The following is an 18,441-nucleotide window of genomic DNA, read 5'->3' as shown; positions in this document are numbered from 1 at the left end:
GAACAGAGAAGTCACAGGCTAAAGGTCACCCAGCAAGGAAGTGGTGGGGCAGAGGGTTAAGCCAAGCAGAGCAACTCTGGGTTTCCAGTTGTTAACTGCTGCACTACATCTCCTTCTCAAGAGGAAAGACAGGTCCCCCCAACTGGACCTCAGTTTCCTCATCCGTAAAATGGGGTGAGCGTGGGGCATCAGTGAGAGCTTAGAGTGAGCGCTTAGCCCTAACGCACAAAAATGCTCAATAAACACCAGCTGCAGTTATCACATGCTGCCCTCAGATTCAATCAGGTTCAGCTTTTATCTTCAAAACAGGGTAATTATAGTTTAAATTCTGGGCAGCTGAAGGGAATGAAAAAAAAAAAAAAACCCAACCCTTCCTGCCCTTCCTTTCATCCACAGAAAAAATATACAAAACATCTACTCTGAGTCCTGCACTAGGACACAGTGATAAACAAAAACCACATAAACCCTGCCCTCAAGGAGCTAACAGTTCCCTGTGAGTAAACTGGCACAAAATATTGAAAGAACAACAGATACAGCACGTGTACTGTGTGGTCACTGTGGGCCCGGTGCTGCAGTGCTCTAAATGCTTTACGTGCCTGAATGCACTGAACTCTCTCAACAACCTAGGAGGACAGTGCCATTACCACCTTAAAGATATGGAAACTGAGGCACTGCAAGGCTAGTGGCTTGCCCAAGGTCACATGGGAGCCGGAGATGGAACCAGGACTTATGCCCAAGCAGTCTGGCTCCACGACCTGCGCTTCATTCCTCAGTCCCTCGGCAGTCCTGCAAGGCAACAGCTTTACACTGGGTCCATAAGCAGTAGCAACAGGCACCCACAGGAAATGTCAGTCTGCAAAATGAACGGTCACTTTCACGTGTTGTTGGGAGGAGAGGGTGGGATTATTAAATTATAACTGTTCAATTAATGTCACATTTAATATGTTAATAGCAGGGGCCACATTCTTTTTTTTAATTCCAAGAAAAAAAATTTTTTTTGCCATTTTTAAAATTTTTATTTTACCTTTTTATACAGCAGGTTCTTATTAGTTATCTATTTTATACATATTAGTGTATATATGTCAATCCCAATCTCCCAATTCATCCCACCACCACCACCACCCCTGCCACTTTTCCCCCTTAGTATCTATACGTTTGTTCTCTACATCTGTCTCTATTTCTGCCTTGCAAACTGGTTCATCTGTACCATTTTTCTAGATTCCACATATATGCGTTAATATACAATATTTGTTTTTCTCTTTCTGACTTACTTCACTCTGTATGAGAGTCTCTAGGCCCATCCATGTCTCTACAAATGACCCAATTTCGTTCCTTTTTATGGCTGACTAATACTCCATCGTATATATCTACCACATCTTCTTTATCCATTTGTCTGTCAATGGGCATTTAGGTTGCTTCCATGACCTGGCTATTGTAAATAGTGCTGCAATGAACATTGAGGTAGATGTGTCTTTTTGAATTATGGTTTTCTCTGGGTATATGCCGAGAGGGGCCACGTTCTTTTTTTTTTTGCGGTACGCAGACCTCTCACTGTCGTGGCCTCTCCCATTGGGGAACACAGGCTCCGGACGCACAGGCTCAGAGGCCATGGCTCACGGGCCCAGCCGCTCCACGGCATGTGGGATCTTCCCGGACCAGGGCACAAACCCGTGTCCCTTGCATCGGCAGGTGGACTCTCAACCACTGCACCACTAGGGAAGCCCCCAGAGGGGCCACATTCTTGAGCACTTACCACCGTGAGCCAGTTACTGGGGGTAAGCACCTGACCGCATCCTTTTTTTTGTTTTTGGCACTGCGCCAGCTTGTGGAATCTTAGTACCCCAACCAGCGATTGAACCTGGGCCCCAGCAGTGAAAGTGCTGAGTCCTAACCACTGGACTGCCAGGGAACTCCCTGCATCCTAGTCTTTCATCCTCACAACCACCCTACAAGACAGTCCTCAAAGGGGGAAACTGAGCTTCTTTGAGGAGTACCTTGAATAGGAACTGGTCAGAAGCAGAGAGGAGATCCAAGTGTTTCTGAGCAGACTGAGTGCGCTCATGGACCATGCACACTGCCCCTCAGACTGCTGCCTCGTCACCCAGCTTGGGTTTCTCTGAATGTTCAGATAAAATATTTGGTTTCTAGACAAGACCGAGAACTCCTATGATACAGGGACTCTATATACACATTCTTTTTTTTTTTTTTTGCTGTACGCGGGCCTCTCACTGTGGTGGCCTCTCCCGTTGCGGAGCACAGGCTCCAGATGCACAGGCTCAGCGGCCATGGCTCACGGGCCCAGCCGCTCCACGGCATGTGGGATCCTCCCAGACCCGGGCACGAACCTGTGTCCCCTGCATCGGCAGGCGGACTCTCAACCACTGCGCCACCAGGGAAGCCCTATATACACATTCTTGAAGGTAGAAATGATTAGAGAACAAAAAGCTATGTCCTGAATCAGGTAATTACAAAATGAAGTTGGTAAGGACGACACAAAAACATATAGGTACTATGCTTCCACTTTGTTTCCCTAACTTCTGTAGCAGATCCAATTGTTTGCTTACCCAATATCCATACCCCTCTCCCAGTCTTTTCCTAAATAGTACTCCAGTTTTATTCCTGTAGCAGCACTCTTCCCGGCAGTCCTGTGCTTCAGGTGAGGATGGTTTTAGCCGCAGCGGGGACAGTAAATCCTGATTGGCCCTCGCCTGTGATTTGCCCAAGCATGGTCATGGGTCACAATGCTCGCCAATGAGATACGAGGGGAATCTGGGAGGCGGGGCGTCTTTGAAAGGTTTCCATGCTCCTAAGAGAGACACAGTGAGAGATGCCCTCTTTCTGCTGCTGGATATAGCCTTGTCAGGGTGTGATGACCGGAGCTGTGACAGTCATCCTGTGGTCACGAGGACATCCTGAGGACACAGAAGACACACCAAGGATGGTAGAGAGGGCTGGGCTTCTTACAGGCACTGTGGAACTGCTTAATTATTCTACCCTGGTGCTGCCTATCTGTGGGCTTGTTACAGATCATAAACTCCTGATTTCAGGCCAGTTTCACTTGGGCTTCCTAATTATAGTAGATCAGCAGTTCTCAAAATGTGCTCCCAGGCCCAGGAGCACCAGTATCACAGGGGGACTTGTTAGAAATGCAAATTCTCAAGCCAGACCTACTGAATCAGAGACACTGGGTGGGGCCCGGCAATGTGTTTTAACAAGCCCTCCAGGGGACTCCGGAGCCTGCTCAGGTTTGAGCACCACTGCAGTAGCACAAAGTGATAAAATGTTGAGAGTGTGGCCTCTGGAGTCAGGTTCCCGGGATCCAAATCCCGTCACCACCACTGTCTAGCTGTTGGGCAGGTTATTTAAATTTAGTTGCCTCATCTGCAAAAGGGGAATAATAAACATACTTACAGCATTGTTGGAAGGCTTAAATGAGTCACTTTGTGGGAAGCGCCTAGCACAGTGCTTAGCATACAGTAGACATTGTATAAATGACCTATTTGCTGCTGCTGTTGTTACTATGTTACTGTTAACTATCGTTTGCAGCCAAAGGCATACCAACTGACACAACTTTCTCAATAACTCAATCAACCCTGCAATATGGCCCATCTCAGAGAAAAGACAAGGCTGCACTAGATGCAAACCTGACACCTCTCTGCTCTCATGCCCTCCCACTCTATCCTTCTCCACTCTGCTCTTAGCCACTGTCTCAGGGCCTTTGCACTGGCTGCTCCCTCTGCCTAGAAACCTCCACTGCTCACACTGCCTCACCTCCTTTAGGCGTGAACTCAAGCCACCTCCCAGAGAGGCCATCCCTGGCCACCCTGTCTAAAATTTAAACACCCTCCACCCTAATACCTCACATCCCCTTTCTTAATTTTTTCCGCTTAGCATTTATTACCATCTAACACAGTATACATCTTGTTTATCTGTCTACTGTCTGAATTCCCCACTTGAATGAGAGCCCCGGAAGGGGAGAAGCCATGTCTGCCTTCCTAGGAGAGCATTCAGCTGGGTGAATACCTGTTGAATGAGTAAGTTTAAAAGTCAGGGACTTCCCTGCTGGTCCAGTGGTTAAGAATCCGCTTTCCAATGCAGGGGACACGGGTTCGATCCCTGGTCGGGGAACTAAGATCCCACATGCCACGGGGCAACTAAGCCCACGCGCCGCAACCACTGAGCCCGGCGCTCTAGAGCCCATGCACCGCAGCGAAGAGCCTGCACACCGCGACAAAGACCCAGCGCAGCCAAAATAACATAAAAATAAATAAATAAATAAAAACTCAGAATCGGTGTCAGTGTTTGGGGTTTGCCACCCTCAGATCCAACATGTGCCAGGTCTATACTGGGAAACCCGGAAAAAGCAAGCCGCATAAACTGGTGACAGTGATACTAATGTTCTCTCCATGCTGGACGCACCTCAGAGCCTGTGAAGGAAAAGTAAAGGCAGAACTCATGAAGGTGCTGGAGGCAGATGCTTGAGGGAGCCGGAGGGGCTGCAGGACTCCGCCTGCCCTCCTCCCCGCGAGGTATAAAGAGCTAAGCATCAGAACAAATGCCGCCAGCCTCGGGCAGGATCAGTGATGAGCTCCTGTTCACATCAACCATTGCTCCCCATCTAGCAAGCAAACCTCGAGCAGAAACCCCCAAATGAGGGTGCCCTCTTTTCCTGCCACTTTCACACAAGGATTTCTGCCCCGCGCTGACTTGCTGTTCAGTTAGAGACCCCAAAAGAACAAATGCAACAGGAGTCTCTGCTTGATGTGAAGTGGGGCGGAGTGAACGTTTGTTGTCAAGGAGTTTTATCTGCTGTCTTGAGGAGAAATATCATCAGGTCCGCAGCACCGGCACAGGCTGCATCTTGCAGCTTTGTCAAAAGTCAGAACTGAAAGGGGGCACTTTCCCTGTCTCCCGCTGCAGGGCTGGAGGCAAACCAAATGCTGGATTCTGGTTCCATGTGGGGCCCTGACAAAGACACATCAGAGGAAGGATCTGTGCACGGCTGTCCTGAGGGGAGGATGGCAGGAGGATCTGAGGCCTCCTGCTGGAACACGTCTTTGGAAAAAATGTGGGAGGCGCCCCACGGTCAGGTGCTGGAGGGAACCAGATCTCAGGGAAGAGGGACTTCTGCAAACTGACTCAGAGAACCAGCACCCTCGTGGTCAGTGCTCAGAGCAGCTGGGGAAGCGTGTGGCCTCTGCAGGCTCGCTGATGCCCTCGCTGTGGCCGGATGCTGCTTTACCAAAGGGGTTTCCAAAGCTTTGAGCCAAGTATTGACTCGTATGATGAAAAGAAAAAACAAAATTCCTTTTTATTATATAAGTGAACTGGGCAGAGGCAGGGAATTCCTCCATACTACACTCAAGCTTGAAACACACAAACGCTGAGTGAAATTTGTTATACTTGCTTCTAACTTTTCATGGTGAGATGTTTCAAGCACACAAAGGTGAAAAGAAGAGTATAATAAACCTCCTCCATCCAGCTTCAACAGAATCACCTCATGGCCAATCTTTATCTCTTTACTCGTCCATACACTAGGCCCCCTCCACTCCGTGCCCATCCATATTATTTTGAAGCAAATCTCAGATGTCTTTAACAGTTCATAGGTATTTCAGAATATAAGTCTTGGCTTCCCTGGTGGCGCAGTGGTTAAGAATCCGCCTGCCAATGCAGGGGACACGGGCTCGAGCCCTGGTCTGGGAAGATCCCACATGCTGCAGAGCAACTAAGCCTGTGCACCACAACTACTGAGCCTGCACTCTAGAGCCCGCGAGCGACAACTACTGAGCCTGTGTGCCACAACTACCGAAGCCCGTGCACCTAGAGCTCGTGCTCCACAACAAGAGAAGCCACCGCAATGAGAAGCCCGTGCGCCACAACAAAGACGCAACACAGCCAAAAATAAAATAAGTAAACTTATAAAAAAAAGAATATAAGTCTTAAGGACTTTTTCTTAAGCAGAACCACAGTATCATTATCACACCTAAAAAATTAACAAGAATTCCTTAATAATGTCAAATATCCAGTGCGTTTTTGTTATTTAAAAGGGTGACTTCCCTGGTAGTCCAGGGGTTAAGACTCTGCGCTTCCAAGGCAGCGGGGTGCAGGTTCAATCCCTGGTCAGGGAACTAAGACCCCACATGTCACACAACACGGCCAAAAAAAAATAAAAAAATAAAGAAAGGGGAAGTGCAGGTTCCAAAATCACAGAAAACCCCCACAACCAGAGTGATGGTCAAGCCTCCAGGCCCAAAGGGGCCTGAGACTTGCTGCGGGGCTACCTGGACCAGGAGATCAGAGACCACACGTGGTATAGAGAGGCTGCAACTAGTCAGTGTGGTCTTGCTTGACCACCCCATTCAGTTGTCTGTTGTCCACAGAGAGACCGCAGAATGAGCGTTTAAGAGTCTGGACTTGGCTTGGATTTGAATCCTGACACTTTGACACTCACCAGCTTTGTGATTTGCACTTCTCAAGATCTGAGTTTCTTTATGTCGGAAATGTGAATAATAAGAGTACCTACACCACGGAGTAGTTTTGAGGATTAAGTGAGCTATTACATGAAAAGCACTCGGAGCAATGCCTTGTACACAGTAAGAGCTCAATGAATGCTGGGTCGTATTAATAATTCAGCCAACAGACACTCAGTGAGCATCTTTTACATGCCAGGCACTGTCCAGCAGCAGGAGATAAGAGTGGTTACGAGGTTAAAGCTCTCATGAATTACCACCTGGAAACAGGGGCTGGCACCAGGTCAACCACCTGAGGACATGAACAGACTCAGCACCTGCCTTGTCTGAGTAGGAGAAACAAGCACTCCTTGCTCCTGAGATGGGGAGCCCTGAACCAAGAGAGTAATTAAAGGTCTAGAACAATGACTCCCATAGATGAAAGAGTCCCCTTCCTGCTATCATCAAAGGCACCTTCTTTGCTATCCCCCAACCCAGCAATGCCTCTGGATCACAGCAAGGGCAAGATTCACACACTGGGTAAACTCTGCTATTGCTGAGCTCACAGGAAAAGGCCACACAGCTCCCACAGGAGGCAGACAAAAGAGAAGAGAGGCTTCACACCCAAATAAGCTGCTTGCTTAGAATGGGCTTTCAGTAGGCTGCGTCCTTTTCTCGTTTCCTTCACTCACCCTGCCCACCGTCCTCAGTGCCCAAAGACCCTTCTCCTTCCTGGGAAGCAAAGACCTGTTCCCAGGAAACCTCGAGCTCATTGTAAGGAGGGGATCAGCCAGTCACTCAGGTCTAAACCAGCACTCCAGCACCAATATAAAAGTCGAGGATCGATGCTGACAAGCTCTGGGAATGCATTTTGTGTGATGAGTCCTTCCTATGGTTTTTGTGGCTCAAAGCTCAGACCCCATCCCTCAAACCCTCAAACAAACACGAACACAACATATACAACAGAGACTGAAGAGATTTAAGAGTACGCACCTGAGTTCAAATTCTGCCTCCATCACTTCCTAACCGTGAGCAAGTGGCCTCCTGTTGCCAGACCTCAGCTTCTTCATCTGTAGAGCGGGGATGATTAGAGTCCCTGCCACCTCACAACACAGGTCACACGCCAAGCACACTGCCAGGCCCAGAAGGTGCCTTTGATGATGACAGCTGTGAGTTTAGCTACCCCTGCCCATGATAAATATGCTTTTCATCATTCATCTGCCCTTATTCACCAAGATAAAACAGGGATGGCATCTTTGACCTATCACCTAGGGTATGAGTCTCCTACCCTAGGTCCACACTGTCCAATACCGGTGGCTACTGAGCACTTGAGATGTGGCCGGTACAAATGGAGATGCTGAAGGTGTAAAATACACATTGTATTTTGAAGACTTAATGTGAAAAAAAAAGAATGTAAAGTATCTCAATAATTGTTATACTGACTACGTGTTGAAATGATGGGGTTTTTTGTCTTTTTGGCCACGCCACACGGATCTTAGTTCCCTGACCAGGTATCGAACCCGTGACCTCTGCACTGGAAGCACAGTCTTAACCACTGGACCACCAGGGAAGTCCAAAATGATACTATTTTGGATTAAATAAAATATATTATTAAAATCAATTTTCTGTTTCTTTTTACTCTTTTAAATGTGATTCCCCATAAAATCTTAAATTATGTATATGGCTCACATTGGTGGCTCGCATTATATTTCTAATGGACAGTACTGGTGCAGACCCTTGAGAACCAGAGTCTTCTTATTTGACTTCATACTGTCAGTGTCTAGCATGGTGCCCGGCACATAGGCTGGGTAGAAAAAAATGTTTCACAGATGGCTGGATGAAAGATGCTCTCCATACTTTTCCTGGTCTTAAAAGCAACCACTGCCATCCTCACATCTAACCAGGCCTGCCCTTCATTCAAAATACTGCACAACCCTTAAGGTCAAAGCTACACCAAATCAAAATGGACATAGTCATGGTGGCTGGAACAGGGTCCCGGAGCCCCTGCAGGGCCAGGCATCACCACCTTAATTACTGGACTGTATTTTAATACTTTAACAGTCCATAAAGCTGGTCTGGTGCTTAGAAACACTCTTTCCCTGGCTGGCCCAAGTCCTCTTGCAAAGCTCACCCAAATGGGACACCGCCTTGTTCATGCTCCTTCGACACCACACCTCATTTCTTGCTAACTTGCGTCTGGTGTGGCAGCCACGCAGTCAACCTTGTTTTATTTGAGGACAGGCTCTGCTCAAGGGCCTTCAGTTTTGAAACAACCAATTAAACATCCCAACAGAAACTGACCCCATTGTGTCTCACTGTCAGTGGAAACGATGCCACATCCCCAGACCACTCCTGCTGCCACATGAATGAGGTACTAAATATAGTCCACAGTGCTTTGCATGTCAAACGACATGGAAGGGAAATGCTGCATCCACTTCTTAAACTTGCCTCAGCCTGCTAAAGAGGGCCTGGGAAGAGGAGTTTGGCATATGGGGAAGAGCCTGGACCCTGGAGTCAGCTTCCTCGTCTGTAAAGTGAGTTATCTATCCCGGACTCTTCTGAGGATTAACTGAGGAAAAGTGTGAAATGCTTAGAAGAGCACCAAGTACAGAGTAACGTACTAGGAAATGTTAGCTGCTATTATCATCATTATTATTATTTTACAAAAATTAAAGTAGTGTGAACTCAAACAATGGGAATTCACTCTTCTCCAGCCACGATACTGTTTTTGTAGCAAACTCATTCTCACATCTGAGCCTTTGCACTTGCTGTTCCCTCTGCCTGGAAATGGTCTTTCCACCCAGCTCCTGGCACAGCTGGTGCCTCTTCTCACGTGACTCCCCTTCAGAAAGGCCTGGGAGGCCTTCCCGGGCCACACAAGCTAAAGTAACCGTCCCTGGGACTTCCCTGGTGGTCCAGTGGTAAAGAATCTGCCTTCCAATGCAGGGGTCTCGGGTTCGATCCCTGGTCAGGGAACTAAGATCCCACATGCTGTGGGGCAACTAAGCCCGCGCACTGCAACTACTGAGCTCACGTGCCTCAACTAGGGAGTCTGTGTGCCGCAACGAAGAGCCCGCGCGCTGCAACGAAGACCAGATGCAGCCATAAAAATAAGTAAATAAAATATAAACATTAAAAAAATTTGAAGAGGAAAGCATACTTCATTAAAAAAAAAAAAAATCCCTTCCCCACAGCCAGTCTGCCCCAACCCCTCTCTCCATACCCCCGACCCTGTTATTTCCCCCATCTGAAATTAAAGCCACCTGAAGTTTCCTTGTTTATTGTGTGTCCCCTCGGCTAGAATGTAAACCCTAGGAGAGCAAGGATCTTGTCTGTCTTGTTCACTATCCAGAGTTTATGCTTTTAGCCTCTACACTATACTGACTATGTACCAGAATGCTTATTGGATGTGTGAATGTAAAAGAAATCCCAGAAACAACTTAAATGTCCAGCAATAGAGAGATGGTGGTGTGGAGCATGATCTGTCCACACTGAAGAATGCGTGTCTAGCTGTTAAAAAGAATGAGTCAGGGACTTCCCTGGCGGTCCAGTGGCTTAGACGCCGCACTCCCAATGCAGGGGGCCCGGGTTCGATCCCTGGTTGGGGAACTAGATCCCACATGCTGCAACTAAGAGTTCTCACGTCGCAACTAAAAGATTCTGCACGCCGCAACTAAAGATCCCGCATGCTGCAACTAAGACCCGGTGCAGCCAAATAAATAAATAAATAAATAATATTTAAAAAAAAAAAAAAAAAGAATGATTCAGATCTGTATGTAATGACTTGAAGAGACAGGCCCTATCAAATATTTAAAAAATCAAGTTACAAATATGTGTGTCTTGATCCCTCCTTTTTTGGGGAGTGGTCAGGGAGAAGGAAGAAAACAGTCAATATTTGCATATATATATCCATATAAGTATAGAAAGAGGTAAGTGAGAGCATCTACCCGAATTTCCAAGGGCAGAGAATCTACTTTGTTCTCTCAGACATCTCCAAAACCTGACACTGGATACTCAGTAAATACTCATTGTCTGAATAAATGGTTGTCTTCAGGGGATGGGATTTTGGAGTGGAGGGTGGAACCTATTGTTTTCCTTACGTATCTCTGTATTGACATGTTACTATGAGCATGTATATCTCCGCATAACTTTTTAAAAGCCAAATTCAACCAATTCACACACACACACAAATTAAAGCCATTACCAGAGCAGTTCTAAGAAACAGCAGTGTCAGTCTTAAAGAAAGCACAAATGCACAAACTGGTCCAATAGCATCTGATCCTAACGGCTAAAAACAAACCCTTTACTTTAGAGGAAATGACTGTTCAATTCTTTTATTAAAACATACAGACATTTAATTTAGATTTGGGGAATTAAACACATAACAAGGTTAAGCTGTTATGATAACCTGTGTCATTTTTTTACACCAAAGTTTGAAATCTAACCACAAAATACCTTTTACAGGGAAAAAAAGGCACCAATCACTGCACGTTCTAAATTCCATTTTTGATTTACCGCCTAACAACTGCAATGTCTGAAAAACAGGCTCATGTTTAACTCTGACCATTCCACACAGACTGCTAAAAAACCCACATGCTGTTGTCACTAACAATTAAGACCAAGATTTTTTTAAGCCATTGCTTTATTTCCTCAGATTTAAAAAAGCACTTAGGGGGAATTCCCTGGCAGTCCAGGTTAGGACTCGGCGCTTTCACTGCCCAGGCCCTGGTTCGATCCCTGGTCGGGGAACTATGATCCTGGCAAGCCCTGTGGTGCGGCCATAAATGATTAATTAATTAACTTAATAAATAAATAAATAATTAAAAAGCACTTAGGCAAATTTAGTGGTCAGCACAAATTTGAAACCACCGGTTCCCATCTCCAAGTGAAATTACAATGAAAGATCTGACAACAGATTCACCCTAAATGGAGAGCTAATGAATTTCCCTGCCCAGCCTCTTCACTGGTATGTATGCTACCTCCCAAAATGCTCAGGATGGCCCTTCCCACAGAGGATATTCTAAGCCGCTGACACGGTGTAACTTTTCAGAAAGAAATTTAGCGACTCAGCCAAGCTTTGCCAGGCTAAAACTGTAGAAATGGGCCCCCTGAAAGCCAGGGCTTTACTCCCAACTTGTGGCCATTGCAATCTGGCCAAGTCCATAGTGCCTTCTCGGCACCCTATGAATACAAGGTTTCACATACATCAATCCTTGGTGACTTGAAAGAAACAACTCAACCTTGTTGGAAAAGTCCATATTCAGTGGCCAAGGGAGAATTTCAGTGCCCACAAGATGGGAGATCAAGAAGGGCCAATGAAATGGTTGCTATGAAATAAGACAGCTCCATCCTTCTTGCCAATCAATTAGACCCGGGAAGCCTGGGGGAGAAGAGCAACTCCCAAGTTTCTGGCTTGGCCCATTTGCCAAGATGGTGACTATTGGGTCTGAGAGGAAAAGGAGTTTAGGTTGAACATTTTGAGTTCATGGTACCCAAGGGGACAGTCACCAGAGGACATCAAGGAGCACAGGCTCCACATCTGGAACTGGAGCTGAGGGTGCTAACAGGGCTTTGAGACAGAGTCAAGTGCTGGCAGCAGTGGTACAGTACATAAAGCACTAGAGTGAATGTGTTGTCTTGCGGGGAGGAGTGTGTGAGAGCTGAGCAGGGGGCTGCTGATAGCAAGTCAGTACCATTTCTTCTCAGGCCCTTATACTGCAGTATGTTCCACAATTTAACCTCTGGTGAATAAAAATTGGGGCGGTGGGGGGAGAGACATTAACCTTGTCCCTGCTCTGCCCCGTAAATACAAACATAAGAAGCAAAGGCCTATCAAGAAAAACAAGACATGTTTATTAAGTGCTTACTATGCACCTGGCCCTGTGCTGAACACTAAATATGAATTACCTCCTAGGATCATCAAAACAACCCTAGCACAAATGCCCTATCACTACCATTTCACAGATGGGACACTGAGGCTGGGAGTGAACATGTGGGGTAGCTCAGAGCTGTCATGTCACATCCCACCATAGTCAGGCAGTCTCTGGGCCAGATGGAGAACATTGAAGAAGAACGATTATAATATATAAGAGCTGCTACTTAGTGAGAGATGGCTCTGGACCAGGAATACAATCTCAGCAAATCCTTACAACCCTCTGAGGCTGATATTGTTACCCCATTTTACATAGATGGAACCTGAGGCTGCAGGAGAAGTCAACCAGACCAGTTTTGAGTCTGGCCCACTGGAAGACCAACACTACAGCCAGAGCCCTACCCTCAGGGGGTCTCTGAGAAACTGGGAAAATGCTGAATAAATGGTACCATTTATTAAATGCTGACTATGTGCCAGCTGCTGCTCTAAGCACTTCACAAATGGTATTCTCACTGCATCCTCAAAACGACTCTACGAGGTGGCTGCTATTAAAATCCCATTTTATAGACAGAGAAGCGAAGGCACAGAGCAGTGAAGTCTGTAGCTCAAGGTCACACAGCTAGTAAATGTTAGAACCTAATGGTTGAACTTGGCTCTGCCTCCCAAACCAAAGCTCTTAACAAAATAATTTCAGTTAACAGCAGTCACCCTGCATTGAAGGCTAACTATGGACTCGGCTCACCCTCAACTTATCACATTCGGTGGATAATACCTTCACACCATTTCTCGAGAGCTAACAATAATGCAAACACGTAATAAGTGCCTTCTATGTGCCAAATGCTTTATTCACCAGATCTCAACATTTCAACAGAATTCCCAACAAAAGACAGACACTATTCTTCCCCGGTTAGACTGAAAGGGGAAACTGAGGTTCGGCGCGGTTTCCCTATATCGCACCTCCAGAGTGGCAGAGCCAGGACCCGAACTCACTGCTACCCGACTCCCATGCCACGCTCTCCGGCAACAGCGCCAGGTAGCTCGTCTGGAAAGTTGAAGCATGCGGGCAAGAGACCGGCCAGGTCCGGAGAGCTAGAGTCCCGCCGCCGCCGCCGCCGCCCCCAACAACCGGTCCCCACACCCGGCCGTCCGCCCAGTCGCCCGCCCGCGCTGACCCTCGGGGTCCGAGGGGACACCGATTCCCCACCACCCTTGCGCGAGGCCGACCCTGCACCCGGAGCCACATACCTGGGCGTCCCAGCTGCCCGCCCAGCGGGCCCCACGACCACGGTATCCAGATTCGCGCCGCTTGCTGGAGACGCCGCCAGCTCCTGTGGCCCGAGTGACTTCCAGGCTGCCCACTTCCAAGCCGCTTCGCGCGACGCCTCCTGGGAACTGTAGTTTCGCCCTAGGCGGCAGCAAGCTGAAAAAGGCCTGGTGCCCAGGTGCTGCCGGGAGCTGTAGGCGCGGGGGGCCGCGCTGCCTTCTGGGAATTGTAGTCCACCTGTCGCCTCAGTGCCTCTGGAGTCTCCAGAGTACTTCCGCAGCCCTGAGGGGCGTGAGGGATAGAGGCGTGTTTTCTGCAGGCGCCAGTCCGTTGACCGCGCTCCTCGCTCGGCGAGGGCGGTTTTTCCCTTTTTCCAAGCCCTGTCCGCCTCCTCCCTTCCTTCAGTGGACCCTCTTCCTCCCTCTCCGCAAAGCGCGAGATACTTACCCCGAGGGCGCGAGCCTCGGGAGAGGCGGGAATAGCGGAGCAGCGCGCTAGACGCCCAACCGAGGGGAGCCGTGGAGAAGGGCGTCTATGCGCGCTCGCGCACGCGCGCTCGCCGGCCAACTCCGGCCTAAATTGCCGCGGGCCCCCACGGGGAGGACTTTTTTTTTTCCTTTCGAACGCGCGCGCGCGCGCGCGGGGCTTCGCGCTGGGCTTTTTCCTGCCGGGCGCGCGCCAGTGCGCACGCGCGCTCACTCCCCTCGCCTCGGTCAGTCCACCGGGCGCGGGGCTGGGGAGCTAACCGTCCAGTTGGCAGAGTCTTCTCGCAACATCCCCAAGGTCGCTCGTCAGGCCCTCCTATTCTAGGTCTGATCCTTCACGTAGCTTCTGAGTGCCGCCGCACACGCCGTGCCCGTCCCTAGTCGGGAATGCAGTCGTCGCAGGTAACAGGCGCGGCCCCGGTCTTGAAGAGGCGGACACGCCCTTCTTCCCTCCGGCGCGGAGAGCTGGGACGACCGAATGTGTTGGGATTCATGTCTGGTCGCCTCTCCCCGTACTAGGCGGCTCCGGAGCTCTGCCTTCGACGGGAGTCTCATGACCATCACCCAGGGGGTTGCCCTGGAGGCCCGGTTACCTACCATTCATTCGTTTATAGCACATTCTTAGGGTAACCAGTGTTTGTTGAGTACTTACGGCCTGGAAAATTTTGTTCAAATTTAGTCCACCTGCTGGCATAATCAAGGATCCGACTCTTTTTTTCAAAACATGGATGTTGCCACTCCTACTCCACTAGGGGTTACCGAGGGAACTGGCTAGAATTGCAAGGTTCTCTGGTCAAGAAAACCCAGTCAATACCCTTCGCACCTCATCTTCCTTCCAAGAAGATGCTCAGTAAGACTTGAGCTGGGAAGCATATATTTCTTCATCCTGAGAGAGGGCAGAGGGTCATTCATTTGCTCATTCATTCAACAAAAATGTATTAAGCACCTACTTCATGCCAGGTTGGGTGATAATGAGGACACGGGAGAAATCAAGATAAATTGGGTTCCTACTCTCAAGGAGTGAAGTCCATACCACCACCAGACGGTGATAATTTAAAGCAGTACTATCTAATAGAAATATAATGCAAGCCAAATATGCAATTTACATTAAAAAGAAACAGGTGAAATTAATTTTAATAATTTATTTAAGCCAGTATACCTAAAATAAGTTATGCTTAATGAATAAAAGATTTACATTGCTTCAATTTTAAAATTTAAGTTAATTAAAACTCTGAGGCATTAACAAAGATATTCATTTGTGGCATGGGTTATAGCAAAAGGTTGGAAACTGCCCAATTTCCATTAATAGAAGTTTAAATAAATAAATGGTAGTTCAGCCACACAGTGGAATACACTGCAGCTGACAGCTGTTGAAAAATGAGACAGAGCTGTATGTTTTAATATGAGTTAATCTTTAAGATTATTAAGTGAGAAAAGTGTATATAGCATACTACCATTTGTGTAAGAAAAATAATATTTTTTACATACATGCTTGTGTGTGTACAGAACACCTGTAGAAAGACACAACCAGGGGTTACCTTTCTGAAGGGGAACAGGACAGGTGACTTTCTCTTCAGTATATGTTCCTTGGTATGTTTTGAGTATTTTTACCATGTCCATTTTTAAAAGTTGTTTCATTAATGGAGGATGATAGCTAAGTCATAGAATCATTGTATAAGAATTAAATGAAACAATGTATGTAAAATGCCTGGCAACCACTTTACAACCTTAATCAGTTCTGGATGCTATCACTACTCCCATGCTGGATAATTCTTCACTCAATAGAAACTAGCCCACCCTGGTAATATATATGTGTCCTGGAAAATTGTTTCTTTCTGTAAAGTTAAGTGCATTCCAGTCCCAGCCCTAGCTGTGAACTCACTTATAAGGCCAGAGTAGCAGTCCCAGGCCTGGGGACAGGCTTGGGCTCCTTAACAGTAATTCAAAAAAACAGAGTAAGCCAAGATTGCCCTCGGGCTTTACAGTCCCTCTGACTTTACAGTCAACTGATACCAGCTGGGCTTTCTGCATCCTTGTCCCCAAACGTGAGAGCCACCTGCAAGGCTGTAGGATCCATGCCGGGCTTTACCTCAAAGTGTGGAGCACACATCACTCTTCCTTTGGGTGGTCAAGTCTCCTTGTTATATGTACTCACAATACTTTGTTCTTTTCCTTCTTCAACAGGGGCCCAATAGTGTCATGGAGTGCAGTACCCCCTAGAGCCAATTCTCTGTATTACAAAGGCAGGGCTCATGGGATGCTGGCTTTCCATCCCACCACCACCAACACAGTACCTTGGAATGGACTGCAACTAAGAAAAAGGACGTGGTGCCAGCATCAATAGCCAATCATAGACCTGGTTTGTCTCTATAGTCAGCTACAGTCAGATACCATATCTCAGCCCCCCAATTCTGACTCCTCTAAGTTGGCTGTAGGACTTGAATTCTCCCTTTAGATCATCTTTGGGTTATCAAGATATTAAAAAGTCAAGACCATTGGGATTAAGGCATCTGGCGCTCTCTCTGGACTTGCTTTTAAGGACAGGTAATGGGATTAGGGAATCGTGGGGCATTTTAGGAGAGGTTTCCTCTAAGGAAACTGGTATATGGGATGGGAGAGAGTGGCAACAACAACAACAAACATAGGTATGGGGGTTGAAGGCCTTCCTTCTCACTTAACCTCCAAAGAATATGCCCCCAAAGGGTTCCAACCGCTTGCTTTTTATAGGCTGGTCAAGAGAAGTTGGACCCAGAGGAGATAATTAGGAAAAATGGAAACTGATGTCAATGACTGCAAATTTGTTGACTACAAATGACTACTCTCTCAGCAGCTCTGGGCCCCCAAGAAGGAGCTGGTTGGGTAAATCTGAGCTGTGGGGCCATCCACCGATCCATTTCAGCTGATCACAGTGGCTCCTGAAAGGTGGTCCAAAAGAGCAGCAAGTGCAGGGTTACAGGAGAAGAGAATGGAAAAAGATATGGCAGGAGGGCAGCATGCAGCCTTGGGGAGAGTGGAAAGACATAGGGGATGCTAATGTCTGAAAGCCAGTCCCCAGTTCCCATTAGTGGGTTTGTGGGGAAGAGAGCTCACTTAGCATTAGCTGGGAGAACCTTTTACTTCTCTCAAATGATAGAAGAATCTTGAACTGTGAGTTGGATCTTAGTCTTGAAGCTGCCCTGTGTAGCTTTGAACACATCCCTCTTCCTCTCCGAATTCACATTCCTTATATGTACAATGGAGACGATGGTATCTGCCTCTCACAATTCTTTCAAGAACTAATGAAGTGATTGATGTGAAAGCTTTTTTTTTTTTTTTTTGGCCGCACCGTGAGGCATGCGGGATCTTAGTTCCCTGACCACAGATCCAACCCGCACCGCCTACAGTGGAAGCGCAGAGTCTTAACCACTGGTCCGCCAGGGAAGTCCCTGTGAAAGCTTTTTTTTGTGGGCACTAAACCACCCTACACATGAGATGATGATAAGTTTTGCCTGTTGCTTCCCCCCGCAGATCCAGCCATCAAGTCTCTGTGGCAACACAGGGCCTAGGCTTAGCTGTGCCAGAGGGTGGGTTCTGCTGACCTCGCCTCAGGAGGCCCAGGCCAAATGATCTGGAACTCCAACAGCTCTCCAAACCAGTGTTTCTCAGACTTTAAGACCAGCTGGAGAGCTTGTTAAAACTCAGATTTTTGGGCCCTACTCTCGGAGTTTCCGATTTAGTAGGTCTAGGGTGGGGCCTGATAATTTGCATTTCTAACAAGTTCCCAGGTGATGCTGATGCTGCTGTCCTGAGGATCGCAGTTTGGGGACCACTTTAAACTGAAAGTCCATCAGTTTTCCTTCATCTGGCAGGCGCAAGGATGGCTTCCACTGCCCTCTGCTGGCAGACTATTAAATTTAGCTGTAATGTTTCCAGAGCAACTGAAAAGTACAAAGTATAGGTTGGAAGGAAAAAACTAGTACTTCTCTGAGAACCAAACCAGCCTAAAAACAGCAGTCATAATTGTTTGTTGCTTTAGAGTATACTTTAAAAAGTATTCACAGGAATTATCTTAGTTGATCCTTGCAACAATCCTGTGAAGTTGCAAGGGTCTGGCATTTTCATTTTACAAATGAGGAAAACAAGCGCATCGTCAGATCAGTAATGACAGACCCCCTGACAGAGGGAACTTGTTAAAAGTAGGATTTATTCACCATCCAACTAAGAAAAGTAGAGGTTTGTCCTCATGAAGGCCAAAGAGAAGGGAATGGGGAGGAGGAGGATGAATAGCAGATGTATCACGTGCAAGAGAGCTACTTGATTCCACAAGCCTGGGAAAGCCTGCAAGGCCCAATGGCTGGATCCTTTCTCCAGCTGGGCTACACGGAGCTGACT

The 18,441-nt window shown here is 47.5% G+C and overlaps 1 protein-coding gene across 5 annotated transcripts in view; it reads right to left on the bottom strand.

Moving 5' to 3' along the window:
• SIPA1L3 (signal induced proliferation associated 1 like 3) overlaps positions 1 to 13,776 on the bottom strand; it is a 236,791-nt gene extending 223,015 nt beyond the window's left edge. For all 5 annotated transcript variants that reach the window (XM_029235191.1, XM_029235212.1, XM_029235204.1 and 2 more), the window contains exon 1: positions 13,567 to 13,776. The gene's annotated coding sequence lies outside the window, so the exon portion shown is untranslated. The remainder of the gene's footprint in view (positions 1 to 13,566) is intronic.
• Between the last annotated feature and the right edge of the window lie 4,665 nt (positions 13,777 to 18,441).

The sequence above is a fragment of the Monodon monoceros genome, unplaced genomic scaffold, assembly GCF_005190385.1.
Source record: "Monodon monoceros isolate NGI ecotype Baffin Bay Population unplaced genomic scaffold, NGI_Narwhal_1 Super_Scaffold_10, whole genome shotgun sequence".
Classification (NCBI taxonomy): Eukaryota; Metazoa; Chordata; class Mammalia; order Artiodactyla; family Monodontidae; genus Monodon; species Monodon monoceros.
Note: the sequence above shows the minus strand (reverse complement) of the source record. Positions and strands in the feature narration are given on the sequence as shown.